The sequence below is a fragment of the Rousettus aegyptiacus genome, unplaced genomic scaffold (genome assembly GCF_014176215.1).
Source record: "Rousettus aegyptiacus isolate mRouAeg1 unplaced genomic scaffold, mRouAeg1.p scaffold_m13_p_7, whole genome shotgun sequence".
Classification (NCBI taxonomy): domain Eukaryota; kingdom Metazoa; phylum Chordata; class Mammalia; order Chiroptera; family Pteropodidae; genus Rousettus; species Rousettus aegyptiacus.
Window position 1 is genome coordinate 27799370 of NW_023416310.1, and position 16515 is coordinate 27815884.

The following is a 16515-nucleotide window of genomic DNA, read 5'->3' on the forward strand; positions in this document are numbered from 1 at the left end:
GGGTGCCTGAGCTGACAGCTCTCTGTGGTCCTCACATCTGGGAGGTGGGACATGTTCACTTCTGTCTCTGTCATCTAAGAATGTGGACAATATTCTAGGCGTCTTCTTGCACATAGAGAAGACAGCACTGGAGAACCTTCTGGATAAGGATACACTCAGAAACACAGCACACTTGCTGTGAACGCAACAGTCCCCCAGCCATGAGCCTTGTCTAATATCTGCATCCGTTTAGCCCACACTAGAACTCTCTGGAGGGCTTTCCTGGTTGCCTATCAGACCTAAGCTTTTCTTTCCATCTCATGACCCCTCAGAGCAGCAGTATTTGACAGTGGGGGATTAGGGGACAGGGGGAACAAGCAAGGCAGAAGATACAGTTACTAAAGTCGCCTCTGGGTTTTTCCAACCATGCACCCATCCTGAGGATTCCTAAGTGCTGTCCCTTATTCCTTATCAATGTTACTTCTGAAAAGCAATTGCCTCTTTTAGAGGTGATTGGGGTGATGTATAAGATGCAAGGCTGCTACCTTAAGGATCTCTGAAATTAAAGGCTCCTGCAGTTGTTGCCATGGTAACACTTTCTTATAGCAAATTATAACTATGTCCCAGCAAATTCATATAACTATGAATGACCTTGCCATTTCCCCCTCCTCGTTTACCACCTGTTTCTCTTAGTCTCACATGAGATGGGATAGTCCCTATCTACCTACCCGACAAACTCCAGGATCCTTACTGTCTGTCATCCATAGAATAAGTAAATCTCCCTTAACATAGTCATTTTCATTTTGTGTTTCCTTTCATGATAGGTGGGAACTTCTCTATGGTGTGTATTTTGCACTTGTCCTTGAATTCATCACCTGTAGGGCATCCTATTTTTATATGGCTTCCTCGCAAATGATGTAGCAAGCTCCTAGTACATAGGGATGAATATATAAGTGGACTTCCCTTAAGTACTATTTGGGAGAGAAACAGATTATAGTAGGATAGCCATTTTGATTTTTATTTGAAATGAATCACTCAGGCAAGGAGTTTTACAAACAGACCAAAAAATCTTACCCACTTTTACCACCCTATTCTGAGACTTCAGGCTCCACCCATGGCCTATGAAGTAAAATGTCCTTTGTCGGATCTCAGCCCACTCCTTCAGTCTTACTGCTTGAGTTCCAGACACGCCGTGCAGTTTCTTGCCTTCCTGCCTGTTCCTTTTGTTAAGATGACATAGCCCCACATCTCAGATCTCCTACCACTGTTCTCACATCCCACCTTTTCAGTGAAACCTTCAGTTCATCTGAACCCCTTTAGTGGTTAATTACTCTTCTCACTTGGCACCCAGCATACACGACAAGACTGGCTTTTAGAATTATACGCAGAAATGACTTATCTCCCCAAACCAACTATAAATACCCAAAGCCCGACACACACTTCTGCTTCTTTGTGCCCTGTGTGTGTATGTGTGTTTATAGGAAAAACCAACTTAACCAGAGTGAGTGTTCAGTACATGCATCCTGGAGGAGTGATGGCAGTGAAAACTAGTGCGATTACACCCAGCAGGAATCACTTTGAGAATTAAAATCAGCTGACTTACCAGCTGCTGTCTTGCCGCTAATCCATCGTTCTCCCGCTTTCAGCCCATGGCCATAGAATCCTGAATAGGGTTCTATCCTATTCTATTCACATTGCCCCTCACAGCCGGTACTAATTAATTGCAATTAGCATGAAAAGGAATTCAAACTTTTGTTTAAATCTTGGGCAAACTCATTTCACAGCTCCTTAGAAACAGGGTATCTCATTTTGACCAGGCATTTAGTTTTCAGAAGCCTATTGTTTGTCTTTTTTTTTTTTTTTTAACTTCCAGCAAATATTAAGGATGCTCATAAGTCTTGGTTTCCTCCTCCACAAAGTAGAAATAATAATGCTCCCCTCGAAGGACTGCATGAGAATTCAGTGATAATGTAGATGCTAATGAGCACAGAGCCTGGCAGGTGGCACCCATGCAACTCTTAAACTGCTTTTCAGAGTCCTTTGTACATTATCGCTTCGCTTTATCTTCACAGCACCCATGAGGTTAGCAGGCTGGTAGTATATTTTTCTTTGATAGATGAGGGAACAGGTACAAATCAATGAGGAGACTTGCTTCAGAGCCCATGATTCATGCAGAGCTGGGACTGAAACTAAGATCTTTCTGTGCCCACTCTGTTGGCCCTTCTGGCAACATTCATGTTAGGGGCGATGGGGAGAGAGGGCAGCCTTGGCCTGCGAAATGAACCCCAGCAGTAGGCTTCTGCCTGAGGAAACTACCATTCCTCTCTTAAGATGGGCGTGAGTGTGCTGGCAGGACTTGCCCTCGTCATGATCAGGCAACCTTCTCACCCCCAGCCTCTGCAACCTCCTCTGCTTGCGTTCAGTGGTAGGATTTGTGAAAAGTTACCATGTATTTTTCTTGCATCTCAGTTATCACAGAAATTTCCGAGATGATTTGAGAGTTTCTATTGGCTAGGCTGAAAAATACCCAGGCAGTGATGGTATGTTGTGCTCGGAGTCAGATTGGCAAAGCAAGCAGAGGCTTATGAAAAGCCCAGTAACCCTAGAAGCTCCTAATCGGGAGGCTGAGAGAAAGAGATGAAGCGTTTTAATCCTCTCCATTATTTCCTCATTAAGAGTGACTCTCTAATTAGTCATGGGTTAAGTTTCTCTTCCAAAGTCTGTGCTTTGGGGGATAGTAATGAAATTTCATGTTTCCCAGCTGAGACTTCCACATCTGTGGCCTGCCAGTGTTTTTCGGCTGTGAGAAAGGAACTCTTTGCCAAGAATTCACCATGTACTGGAAACAGGAAAGTATGGAAAATGAAGTAGCTCTCATCAGTGCTGTTTCTAAAGGTCAAGGTTTCATTTATAGAACTAGAGCCATCCAGTTGGAGGAGAAAGGCCCATTCTCATCTGTAATCAGTGTGAAAGGTGTAGAAGCGTGGATCAGATAGCCTCCAGTCATGATGCAATGGCAAGAAACTAACATGGGTATTTACAAAGATCAGTCATTTCTGGGAGGATTACAAAAGAGAAAAGTGAACCAAACATTAGTTCTGGACTTAGGCATATCATTTTATCTGCAGGAATGACAACACATCATCACCTCAGCATTTGAGGAGCAAGGGCAAGGAGCAGGTAGCCATTACTTATCCTTTTCACTAAGCATGGTGGTTGAAAGTCCCATGAAAGTGGGAGGTTTCCGCGGTCTCCACAGCAGGGACCCGTACCCCGCTTCTGGTCACTGTAAGGCACGGATCTTGCTGTTTTAAGTGGATTATAGCCTTGTCCCTCATGCTAGGGTTCTCAAGCACTAGTATGCATTGCAACTCCCACGGGGCTGGTGAAATGGCAGATTGTAGGTCCCACCCCTGAGATTCTGATTCAATAGGGCTCAGGATTTGTATTTTTTGTATTTCTATTTTTTAGTGTTTCTGTTGAGAAACACTGCCTAATAGTGAGCATAGTCACCTAGTGATGGAACGAGCTGGTTTTAGTTTTATTTTATTTCATTTTATTTTATTTTATTTTATTTGTATCCTTATCTGTTTTTATTTGTTTGTTTGTTTATTTTTTATGGTGTCATTGGTTAACGAAATCCAGTAAGTTTCTTTAACAGTAAGGCATATATATATTTACACTGTGTGTTCACCTCCTATAGTTAGATTCCTTTCTGTCACCATATATTTGGCCCCCTTTCCCCCATTTACCTCCCCCCACCACCCTCTGGTAACCACTAGTCCATTGTCCATGAGTCTCTGTTTGTTTGTCCTGTTCATTTGTTGCTTTTAGGTTTATATACCACATATGAGTGATGTCATGTGGCTTTCAACTTTTTCTGTCTGGCTTATTTCACTTAGTATGATTATCTCAGGGTTCATTCATGTGAGAGACTTGGCTTTAAAGCTGATCAGCAAGTGACTGCCCTACTCACTATCTTAGGATGCCCAGGATTTGCAAAAGATTGATAAGCAATAAGCCTTATCCTTATGATGTGTGTATGTGTGTGTGAAATGGAGTGGACAGTGCAGGGTTTGGCAGAATTGGAGGCTGGACTGCTGGAGGGGGTCTGAGAGAGCCTACTTGTCTTGGGAGATGGGGCTCCAGCCGAACCTGGAGGACTATGGGATTTGCACTGAAGACTCAGAGGAGACAGAAGACATTTTTTGATGAGGAGCCACCATTGTGAGGGTAACCTTGAACTTGCTACTTCACCAGTCTGAAAGCATATGTCTTAATTTCAACAAAGTCATAGGCTCAGCAGGCATTGGCCAAGGCTCCTCGGAACCTGGTGTTACTGAACCTGGAATGGGCACCAGGTCTGGGCAGTGGCCCAGCCCATCATCAGCTGGTGAGGACTGAGTTGAAACCATGCTGGAGATGGCAAACAACACTCTCGGCTTTTAGAGATTTTTCTCTGAAATAAAGGGTGTCTTGGGTCATCACAAACTATGGTCTGTGAGAGTTCAGAACCTCAGTATTTATATCTTGATGCTGCTTATAAAGTGTGTTTCAGATTTTTGGTGCACTCACTTTTATATAATCCTTAGGTAAGACTTCAGAGATTGTTACCTTCTTTAATGGATAGAAACACAGATGAGGTGTTCTCAAAATTCCACAGTGATATGAGGTGGAATTGGGTCTTTCGTGCAGGCCCTCTGACCCTCAGCTGGGATTTTGCTGCCACCCCACACTAAGAAAGTTTGCATGTGAGGACCAAGGCTCTTAGAGTCATTGTGAGGACTCCATCTATGTAAAAAATAGAATTTCCTCTCCTAGTGTCCTTCAAGAGCCATCCAAAATGTCTCTTTTTTTTGCTAATAAGCTATGTGATCTGCGACTTCCTTTGCCTTCTAAATAAGTCTAATTTCTTCTTCCTTTAATCCTCCTAAGACTTTGTTACTTGGAGGTACTACACACCTTGTGCTTCTTTACGTGGTAGTTTTGTATGTAGCCATATTTCTCACCAAACTTGACTATGAAAAGCACGAGGTAAAGAACTAGATGGTACTAATGCATTTTTTTCTCTTTCATCTGCTTTGGCTCTTAGGCCTAAGGGCCTAGTGGAAGGTAAACCTGAACACAGAGATAGGCGCTGTGTTTAAAGGGCCTGTGATGATGGTGAGAAAATTATGAAGAATCAGTGGAAGCTGGCCATCTGTGCTTCGCTCCACTGAGCAGGCAGCTTGGCCTAGGCCATTCAAGATGCCAGCTCTCAAAAGCTTCCCAAACCCCGCCCGGGCCCAGGCCTATCACCCTGCCTCGGGTTCAGGCCTCCACTGATGACTCAGACTTTCCTGTATCCCTTCCAGTGATGACTATCGCTCTGCCAGGGGGCACAAACCAGGTCCCCTCCCAGACACAGACACCCTCCCCAGACGTAAATCTCTGAGGTTTGCAGGAATTCTCTTTCCATCTTTCTGGAACCACTGGAATCCCACTGACAGGGAGTGAGTAGCTATTCTTATGAAAAGTATTGCTCAGTTTCTGGACTAAAAAGGCATGTGAGAGCTGAAGATAAGGATCCCCATGTCCCAGTCAGACTTATCTGCAAGCAAACCTTGAGACTTGCTCACCTCTTCCATCTGTAATTACCCACGTGAAAGAAAAGCAGGGAGGCATTGCTGCCATATGACATAGCAAAAAGGGATTACCCACTAATGCCATTTGGTTTAGAGAAGCATTGTTACATAAAATACTCTGGAAGAGTTCAAATGTCCCTCAGGCTAATGCTTATATCCCTGGTTTGGTAACACTATAGCTGAGTATTGTTTTACTTGCCATTTTTCAAAAGGAGAAAAATACCCAAGCCATTATTCAACCTAGTAATAATACTTTTGAAAGAAATAACCACAACGCCCAAACCTTACATCTATGGGCAGGATGTTGTAGGGCTATTGTGTCTTCGCAGGCCACCCTTCAATCTAGAGAAAATGGTCTGGGTTATAGTCAGGTTACAGGGAGTATTAAGAGGCCTTTGGGAGTTGGAGAGAAAGCCTTAAAGATGGTAGCTCAGCTTCAGCAAAGAGGAAGCCATCATTGACTTCAAAGCCAGACGTAAGTGTCCTCTACGGTGACTTTCAGCAAATTATTAAAACTCTTTGAACCTTAGGTTTTTCACCTTAAAATAATAAATAGGGCAGGTGTTAGCTAACACAGTGGTGATACGCATTTTACATTATATAAACGTATCAGATCAACACTTCATATGCAATATCATATGCCAATTGTTTCCATAAAGCTGAGAAACTGTGAGGATAGGGTGATGATTACCATCTCCTAGAGTTGTTTCAGGATTTGAATGTGATGGTGTGTACGAAGTGCCTAGCACAGTGACTTAATACCAGTTTCCTTTCCCGTCCATGGTCAGCTGGAGACCAGTCGGCCGTGGTACTAAATGGCTAGAGGCCCTTCCTCTATATTCATCTTCTTTATAAGCTAATTATACTCTTGGTATAAATTTGAGAAAAAAATTCAAGAGGCTACATAGCATTTAAAATTCTTAAAAAAAAAAAAAAAAAAAAAAAGACATACTGGCAGCAATTGCCAAATTATTGAAGTTCCCAGACGAGGGAACAAATGTCGGGTCTTGGCAAAGTGAGATGGGGAATTTCTGAGTGTGATATTTGTAAAGAAATCTAAACTAGGGGGGAAAGAAGTTTCCCCAGATCTTATCATTGTACAATGAAGAGTTGTATAAAAACTGTTTGTCCCCACCGCATGTTTACTTACCAATGAGCAGGATATCTTGCAGTCCAAAAGTTCAAACTACTGTTAGCTCCCAAGTGATGTGTGAACTTGAAATGAACTGGCTTCAGAAGAGGCTCAAGAAGTGTTTTGACCCACAAATGCTCTTGCCTCCCCAGTGTTTCCCACTAACTTACTATGGTCCTTGGTGATATTAAATATGTGGAAAGATGAAATGAAAGCATAGTGATAAAAACTCCCCCCCCCCCGAGTACACACACTTTCACACACAACGCTTTTCCAGATACTTCCTTGTAACGTCCTTGTTCCATTACATCAATCTTCCAGGCTTAGCTGTACTTTATAATGATAAACACAGCTCCTGTACCAACTCCAAACAGTGGAATGACAGAAATAGATGATTTATTTTGATTTTTTTAAATACTGATTTACTTCGAATTTTTGTACTTTTTGCTGTAGCAACTATGAAATGTCTTCAAGTTGGGAACTAGATCATACTAATCAACATTTGAGGTGCCGGCACAGTTCCTGGCTTTTAGCGCATATTCAGAAACTGTCTTCAAATGCAATTTATCTAGTTCCTTAGGCCTGATAGCTACTGTTAGTTACAGTTCTCTTTTAGCGGGGTGGTGAGACCATGGCCCTGGTTTACATTCCACTTCTGTTTTAAATGGTTGTGTGATTTTCAGTCAAGCAGCTTAACTTCTCTATGCTTCAGTGTCTCTATCTGTAAAATGAAGAGAACAGTAATTAATTAAAATTTGAGGATTAAATGAGTGAATATAATGTGAACTCTTCAGCAAACTATTTGACAGGTAATTTGCTGTGATTTTTATTACTCTTCGGCTCGATCATCTCTTGCTCTCCTGCCTCTCGCCCATTTTCTCTGCGTCTCACACCTTCTCTGGGAGCAGTAATTCTGGGGAGCCTGGAAACCAGTTGTCACTTCTGTCGCTGTTTTCTTTTTACAATTGCACTTGTCTGTCAGAGCATCAGGTCCCTTCACTGATGTTCCAAAAAATCGTTGCTAAATAAACCTCGACCTAGGCTGTGTCCCTTTTTTCAATACTGACCATGTTTCTTCTGACTGTTGTATTGTTTTTTTGTTATTCAAAAAATAATAATGATAAATACTTTGCTCCCAGAGTCTAACTTGGCTCTCTGGATCAACTCAAATTTCCTCTTTTAGAAGCCTTAGTTAATAGTCCCCCCCACCCCCAATAGTTTTCTTGTTGTTCAATTATAGTTGGAATACAGATATTTTTTAAAGTATCTTTCCTCTTATTTATTGTTTGTGCAATAATTTAAGGATGACAATATTCATATTTGAGATAAGGCCCCCTCGATTAGACCCAGGTCTCTGCTCGCTTCGCTGGTTCTCTCTGTGGCTCATGTTCGCCACTGACTGAGGATGTGAGGGGTTCTACCGCTGTCTACTGTTTTTGGGGTTCTTCGTAGGTCTCCACAGCATGCTAGATTTATTCATCCTCTACTTGAATTGATTGTAGTTGTGCTTCTCAACTGCCATGCTTACAAGCCTGCACTGTTCCTAGAATTGCCCTTTTTACCTACTAAGAATAGGACATTTAATTTAGGCCAATATCTCAGAAAATTTTGACATCTCAACCTTGGCCGGAAGCTCCCTGAAGGCAGGCCCCATGTCTTGTGCATTTTTCCGTGTTCTCTGAGCTGAACACAGTGTCTGGCTCACAGTGAATGCCCAAGTAATATTAACTAAACTAAACCGAACTGGATCTTGAAGGATGACTCGGATTGTAGCTGGAAGAACTGGAGAGCTAGGGGCATGCCAGGGAGAGGTTTCCACATGAACGAAGACAGAGGTGGGAGCAGGAATTGTGATGGGTGAACAGCAAGTGGACTGCCATTTAGTTACATGTGGGAATTGGAAGATAGACAGATGCCAGCACTCTCTGAATATGTTAGAGCAGTGTTATCACTCTGGCTTCAGGTTAGAATCACCTGGGCTATTTTAAAAACATAGCCACTCCTGGCCTCACCCTAGTTCCTTTGAAACCGGGGCCTGGGGAGGGTTTGAGGAATGGGTTGAGAATCACTGACTTAAGACTTATAGGGAAACTTTACAAAATGTGGTGAGAGTCCCACACCAGGAGGCCTCTTTTACTGTAAACTGCCAACAGTCTGGGAGAAATAGCAAAATCTGCCTTTAAGTCTTCCAAGCTCAAGTTTAGAATTCTAGGGTGAACTTAGAAAAACTTGGATAAAACGCATTGATGAAAGAGATGTGTCTGCGATACAGAATTAACAAAAAGAACTAATAACAGTTCATGATGGGCAATAAAAAGACTTACTAAAACTTTACTTCCCCTACTTTTCCTTAATTATAATGCTTGCACTCTGAATATTAATGATTTCCTGAATGCTTGAAAACTGACTAATCTCAATTTGAAATGTAGTTTAGACTTCACCCTATATCTAGGTCACAGTGAAAGCTACCATATGAGAAGTGCAAGTTAATTAGGGCACTGTTTATATTTCCACTGTTCAAAATAAATCATTCAGTTTAACCATCATATCCTACTTTTTGAAAATCATTTTTGTTCATGAGTAAGCAACATGAGGTCTTCATTTTATAAGTAGGTTTGTGTTCCATAGGTCTTTAAGTTCATGACAAGGATGCAGTCTCAAGCATTTCTCATATTGGGACCAGTAATTAAGCCATAGGACTTAAATAATTGCTCTTGATCATAGAATACTGGCTATGCCCATGTTCTATCTAAGAATTTTAAAGCAATATTAAACCACAGCAAAATTAATGTTGTTCATTAATTTTTCTTTAGGTTGGGCTTTCATCGGGTCATATACACTTATAGAGCACAGGTATCCCCATGGGAACATGTTGTGTTTTAAAGAGAGAAAATCACATATGCATATTTTCCCTATTCCTGTCCAGACTCAGGTCACATCCATGCCAACTTCTAGAAGAAAGATACAAAAATTCACAGTGCAAAAAGTTGCAGCCTTTGCAGGAACTATGAGAACCTCCATACGTAATTCTTGGACGGACTTTACAAGTATTACCCAGAGTAACCATGAAGGCAGCGACTTTGGGTTTGTTTAGCAAACTAACTGCCAAGTCACAAATAATAGCTTTTTGCTTAATGTGGAATAAACATAGTACTGAATGTTTCCTTGTGAATACCTTTCCATGTGCATCACAGCAAAGTATAGATCAGTTTACATTACACTGTTTAGTGAAATGTACAATTCTTTGAGCTGGAGGAATTTACCCTAAAACTCCACAGCACTGCCAATAATTTGATTTTGAAAAAGCCAGTCTTCATTTTAACATTTCAGCTTGAATATTATTTTCTACACTGACATTCTGTGAGCCTTTCTGTGATTGATTTTTAGTTATCACAATGTATGACTTCTATATCACAGGTGATAATATTTTATGTGGGAGTGCCCTTTTTTTTGGTGTATTTTTTCCATGTGAATTGTAGTTAAACTCTCAAACCTGACTATTGGGAATACCAACTAGTTAATATTAATGTTTTTGAAAATAGTAAATGAGAAAAGGAAAAGTCAAGATAGGTAAATTAGTAGTTTATTAGGGACCAGTACCTGCTAGGTGTGGATCTCATTGATTTCCCAGCTATGAAGGGTGGTAGCTTCCATAGCTGACCCACGTTTTGTCTCTGAGTTCTCCCTTCCCATTCACTGCCCTCCCTTCCCAAAGTCCTTGTCTCTCTAAAAATGAGATCGCCCCTTTTTATTCTTATTGAGGTAAGGAAAAAAGTTTTTCTCATTTGTTTACTGCCTAAGTCAGTTGGACTTTTTTAAAAAGCATATTGGTAAGAGGGGAAAATAAAAGTAAACAGGAGAGGTTAGAGTCCAAGATTTTGTTCCAAATTTAAATAAGGTCAAGCCACAGGGTAGAATGGCCAGCCTGGCTTGAAAGGTACATATGCCAGCCTGTGGTTCTTTTCCCATTGCCTCTGGAGAACCAGGGCCAAAGCCCCTCTTTCAAGCCCATGGTATAACATCCTATTGGTCCTTCCAGTTAATTTCAACCAATGGCATGAGCCCTGAGCAGTATATTGTTAAGTAACTAATGGGAGAAGACATCTTCCCAGGCCACTCTACAAGAGTCTTCGATCCACCTTATAAAATACCAAAGGCAAGAGGCAGGGGCGCACACCCCAAAGCCCAGGTGTCGTAGTTTTCCGTCTCCTGTCTCTCCCAGGTTAACTAGCGTGGTTACTCCAACCTGACTCTGGGCTTCTCCATGGACATGCTTAATCATAGGCCCTGACCTGATCAGCATGTCAATTTTCAGACATCACTATACCAACACTATTGTTTTGTGTGTAACATTTTTAATAGAAGAAGAGCATAGTAAATTTCACAAACGACATTGGCCACCCCATAGCTCCTGCTTTTTCAAGCCTTTTTAAAGTTGTGGTTTCCTGAGAGACCCTCTTTGTTTTAGAATTTCATTCTAAGCTCACAAGGCAACTTTCCACCCAAATTAAACATTCGAGGTGGGAAAACTTTGCAGGGACTTCAGAAAAACAATCTCTGAAAGGTGTTCTGTAAATATGGGATTATCACTGTGCTTTGTGCTAAAACCATGTTAAATAAAACAGTTTCAGGTCTGTACTTTTACTGACCCAAAGCCCTCTTTCATCACAACTATGTCCTTAATCTGTTCTAGGATGATTGCCATAATCTTATCGCTCTAATTATAGCCCCCCAAAATGCAAAATATGTTATATAACTCAGTGCTTGTTTGGACTTCTTATAGACATGCTTATATGGCAAGAAAAACAACTCCCACTTCAACAGTGAAGAGTGAGAGTCATACATGTCGTAATTATTCCAATTTGGTTTTTTTGAAAAGTAACATTAGAAATGCCCAGTTGATATCTTTTGTAATGATTACACTAACACTTTTAAACTCAAAGGCAGTTACATAGTACACTTCTAGAGATATACGAATCTGAAGGCAGTCATTGCCTATAAGGTATTATGGTAAATAATGGAAAGAGTTACCAAACTTCTTCATTAGTAGTAAACAATGAGTCCTTGGTTGTATGTATGGGTGGTAGGGATGTGGTAGAGGAAGGGGGCATGGGGCAGGGTTTTAGGCAACTGAAATGATTTCTCCTGTTACTTCTGATTGTTCCCCTGCATCTCCATTATTGAACTTCAGATGGAAGAACTCAGAAAAGGATTTCTGTTTCTATGTCTGTGAATCATGATAGCATTATCAATTTGTCTGAAAATGTGGGTGTTTTGTGAGTGAAATGGTGGCTTTTTATGTGGGTCTCTCTCATTTATTTTTGTGGCAGCCATCTCCAAGCAGATGCAAAATTCCAAAGGGGGAACACCCTCCACTGTAGGAGGGGCCATGAGCATCTGGGCCCACTGGCTTGAGTGTCGTGAACATAGCAGTGATGGGTGATGTCCTGGGCCCTGTGCTCATTAGAATTTCATGCCGGCCATCTTGGATCTGAAGCCAAAGTATACTTCTAATCCTCGTCACCAATTATGCACATTAAATTTAATTCCATACACTAAGTGTAGACTGGAGGCTCTGCAAAACCCTGGTCTGGAGACTAAGAATATAAGAGAAAGATAACTTGATGCTTAGTGATACAAACATTGTCGAATGAGTGAATGGATGAATGAGAGAGGAAAAATCTGGGCTTGGTCCTTAGGGCACTTATATTCTTGTTTAGCAAGGAAGATTTAGCTACACAAAATAATTCAAGGGCATTTTAATTCCCAATTATCTAACACTAGGCTACCTAAGATAGCCTATCGCTGTATCCACTGACTTGCAGAGACATTTAGGCTAGTAATATTAGAGGGACTCCTCAGGCTCTGGTTATTAGGGCCTGTATGTTGTTTTATTTCTTCTCTCAACTTCCTCTGGAGTATCAAGGGTGTCCACTATGCTGTAGAAAGTAGAGTGTGTTAGACTTCAGGTCTTGACCTACAGTGTGGAGCCCTGGCAGAGGGAACTGAGTCAGCAGGTGAGAAACCAAAATAGCATCTCTGGAGGGCAAAGACAACACCCAGAAGGAGGCCTGAATCATAGAGGACATCCTCAGCTGTCCTGGGAGATGGTGTCTGATGGTAAATGAAATGCCTCCCCTTCTTCTGGAGAGATTAGTGCCCCTGCTTGCTGAGCTAGCTATTGCAGGGATCCATTCCTGGGGGAAGTTCTGGGGTGAGGGCCACGGGTGCAGACCCACTTCCTAAAGGGTCAGCTGCCATCCTTTGTTCTGAGCAAACTGGCTGCTCAAGGGTTGGCCAAGCAGCCAGTTTTTTTCTCCAGCCCGGTTTGGCGTTCTCCAGCACTCTGGCATGACTCCGAGCCTTGCTCTACCTCTGGGGTTATTGAGGTGATTTTTCCTAGCAATATGCTGTGACACCTAGTTCCACAGGGTGGTCTTTCTCAGAGAGTGGCTCGGAGAACTTACACTTCACACCAAAGTCATCTGCTGAAGCAGAATCTCTGGACCGAGTCCTAGGTGATTTTAACAAGGCTTCCAGGGGATTCTTCTGCATGTTAAAGTTTGAAAATCTCAGCTTTAGGGTTACTCTGATATACATGTTACTCTGAAAGATGGAAAAACTTAGGCATGTAGGGTATGTTACTTTATAATGAAAAAATGTTAAGGTGAGTTAATTTGGGTTCTTCTTGGTCAAGGTTTTTACATATCTGGTTGAAAACTTACAAGGGGGGAAGGGAGTCAGCTGTTTATAGAAGCAACAGCATAGCACTACTGTTAGGGCCTCCACCTTGAGAAAGACTCCACTAGGAATCCTTTTGAAAATACCATCTTACATAGTCTACGGCCATGCTACTCTGAACAAGCCTGATCTCGGAAGCTAAGCAGAGTCGGGCCTGGTTAGTACTTGCATGGGAGACCACGTAGGAAGACCAGGTGCTGAAGGCGTAAAAAAATAAAAAATAAGGGATTATAAACTGACAAGGTCTTTGCAATCTGTGAGGTTAACTAACCACGGGTAGCCTCGCCAAAAAAAAGAAAAAGAAAAAAATAGAAAATCTTATAAATAAGGACTTCAACAGGATTCAAGAGGTGTACCACATTCTCTGTTTATTTCTAGTTGTGAAAGAACATAGTTAGAATAGCCCTATTTCCATTTTGATGTGCCATTTAACAAGAAGCTCTTCAAAGCTCTCCATGGGTCTGACACTGAACTTCCCACGTGTTTTTTCCACTCATCATGAAAGGGTCATTCTCAGCCTTGTTCTGTGTCCCATCCCCTGAGGTGAATTCTTAGGGCAGGAAAGATGTGTCTGATATCCATAAACTCTTTGAGGGAGAAAACCTGTGTGTGGGGGTGCGGGAGTGGGGTGTTGGGAAGGGAGGTTCCTGGAGATCCAGCCTTTCTGGACATATTTATCCCTGTTTCGAGAACAGGATTCAGAGCAGGTTAGACCAGGCGAGCTGATGGCCAGCGTCTCTCATTGAGCTGTGTCACTTGTCCGATGACTCTTTGCTAAACTGTCTTCTAAAATCTCATTGGAAAAAGAGTACAGAAATCTCATCTCCAGTTGGTCAAGCGAACCCCAGGCACTCTAACTGGACAATGTCTAGTTTAGGGGGTGATAAATACAACTGACACCTGGTGATACAGGTGCTTTTTTATAGAGCAATGAAGGCATGTGGCTAGAGCAAGAAAAAGGCAAAACACATGTCATAGAAGATGTGTTTCTGGGAGGTCACCAGCCCCTTTGCTCACCTAATAGGCCACTGCGCTCACAGTGCTATGTGTTCAAAAAAAGGAAGGCTTTGGCTGGCACATCTTAGGTAACCTGCTGAGCTAGAGATCACTGTGAGGCTTGAGCCATTAATCATATTTTTAGGTGTTACATGTTTGAGAAGCTATGCATTTCAAAACACTGAGGTGGATCAGGACATACTTGACAATCTCAGTGGTTTCACTGGTTCAGAGCTTTAAATCAAAGCAGTTCCCTTTCTCCCCAATTCTTGTTTGCTTACTTAATTTATTTATTTTTGAGTGAGATGACTTAATGACTCAGAAGCAAAAACTTAGGGAAATAATTTTTGAAAGAGAAGCTATCGTGGCCTAAAAAAATCCTATCAAAGCATTTCTACTTTGACTGCAGACCTTTGACCTGCATACAGGATGTTTTTGTTTGTTTGTTTGTTTTTGTCAAATACCAACCGAATCCTGGAAAATTGAACTTTAAAATGTAATTCTCTTTTTTGGTTTCACCAAGACCAGCTGGGTAGCTCATTAAATGTAGAAAGTACTTTAAAATTGGGAGGCCAATATACATGTTAACTATTATGAACAGTCACAAAACCAGTGTCCTTTAATTTCACTCATATACTTCTGCACAACAGGCAAGAATGCCACAGATACGCCCACTGCCTACCTCTGTCAGGTTTAGTGACTTGTTTAAGTGCACGTGGGGAAAACAAGGAAAATTGAGTTCTCTTTTCTGTTCTTCTGATGACTGTAGACCTTATGGCAACGGCATGAGGATCCCTTTGAGCCTCAGTTCCAGCATCTGTGAAATGGGGACAACACTCCTGGCGTACTTCATTCACAGGGTTGCCCCGAGGCTTAAACAGCGTTTCGAAAAGTCCTAAGGATATTAGTAAAATGGAAAAGTCGCACCATGTGTCCTTTTTGTATTTCGCATTCCCCCATCAATTCCCCTCTTCTGGGGATTCCTTGCTTTCATCAGAGACCCATGTGGGGTTCCCTGCGCTCAGCATCTCACCACCACCCCTCTGCCAGTACCTCCCACCAAACAGATGGCTTTTTGAGCAAGGGCCTGGGTCTTAGCACACAAAGATGGGGCATGTTGGCCCAGTATAGAGATCAGTACAGTTGTTTTTGATCCTTTTTTCCGCTACAGTGGGCCTGCTCCAGGGAGAGTCAGGCGATAGCTGAAAGTGATTGCCTCTGCATGGGGTTTGGTGGCGATGAGGAAACCTGTGTGATAGGTGAGCTTTTCCTTTGGATAGGAAACACTTTGGGTTTTGAATGCAAAAGGGCCTGGTCAGTGAACTCAGAGCCTTCTCCACCTAGGGAGATTCTGCTCATCCTGCAAGACCCAACTTAGTATGGCTCTTGCCCTCTTTCTTGCCATTCCCAGAGACAATGCACTCTCTCCTTTAGTACCTTCACATGGTACAGTCATAGAGTGTAATAGCTGGGCCTGGGCCACATGACTGTCCAGTGATGCGTGATGTGTGGCCTTTATAGGAGGAACTCAATGGAAGTTCTAAAAACAGTTTAGTTGGCTCTTCCCCATGGTCTAGAGTCCCAAAGTCTTCCGTGGTGTCCCCTAATGGAGACAATTTGACCTTTATAGTCAGAGTTGGAAAGACAAGAGGATGAGAAAAGGCTCTTCTTTCCTCGTCTGGACTGAGCTTGAGGCAAGATTGTCCACACTCATCATCCTTCCTGAACTTTTACTTATCCCATTCGTTGCCCTATTTAGTGATTTCTAGGGGTCTCAGCGTTTCTGTTTAGAAGCTTCCCAACCAGTCACTACTTGCAGAATAGGCTCGGAGTGTAATGGGAGACCCCCACCCTGGGTTAGTGCTGTCCCGGTTTCTTTGCATCTCTTAGGCCTATAGATTCTTTAAGCCTCTGTTGATTTAAAGTGGCCTTAGATAGGCTGAGATGAGACAGCATACGCCAGATTGGCACAGAGCCCTTTACACACACACTTTGCAGTTAACTGTGAGCCCAGGCCAGAGTCCAAGCCTTGAGGAGCCATCC

General features: G+C 42.2%; 1 protein-coding gene and 1 pseudogene across 4 annotated transcripts in view; both read left to right on the top strand.

Annotated features, from left to right (window-relative positions):
• The window catches only part of PRKCE (protein kinase C epsilon), a 511750-nt gene that overhangs the window by 327779 nt on the left and 167456 nt on the right, over positions 1-16515 (top strand). The window lies entirely within an intron of this gene.
• On the top strand, positions 13574-13682 carry LOC118605712 (annotated as a pseudogene).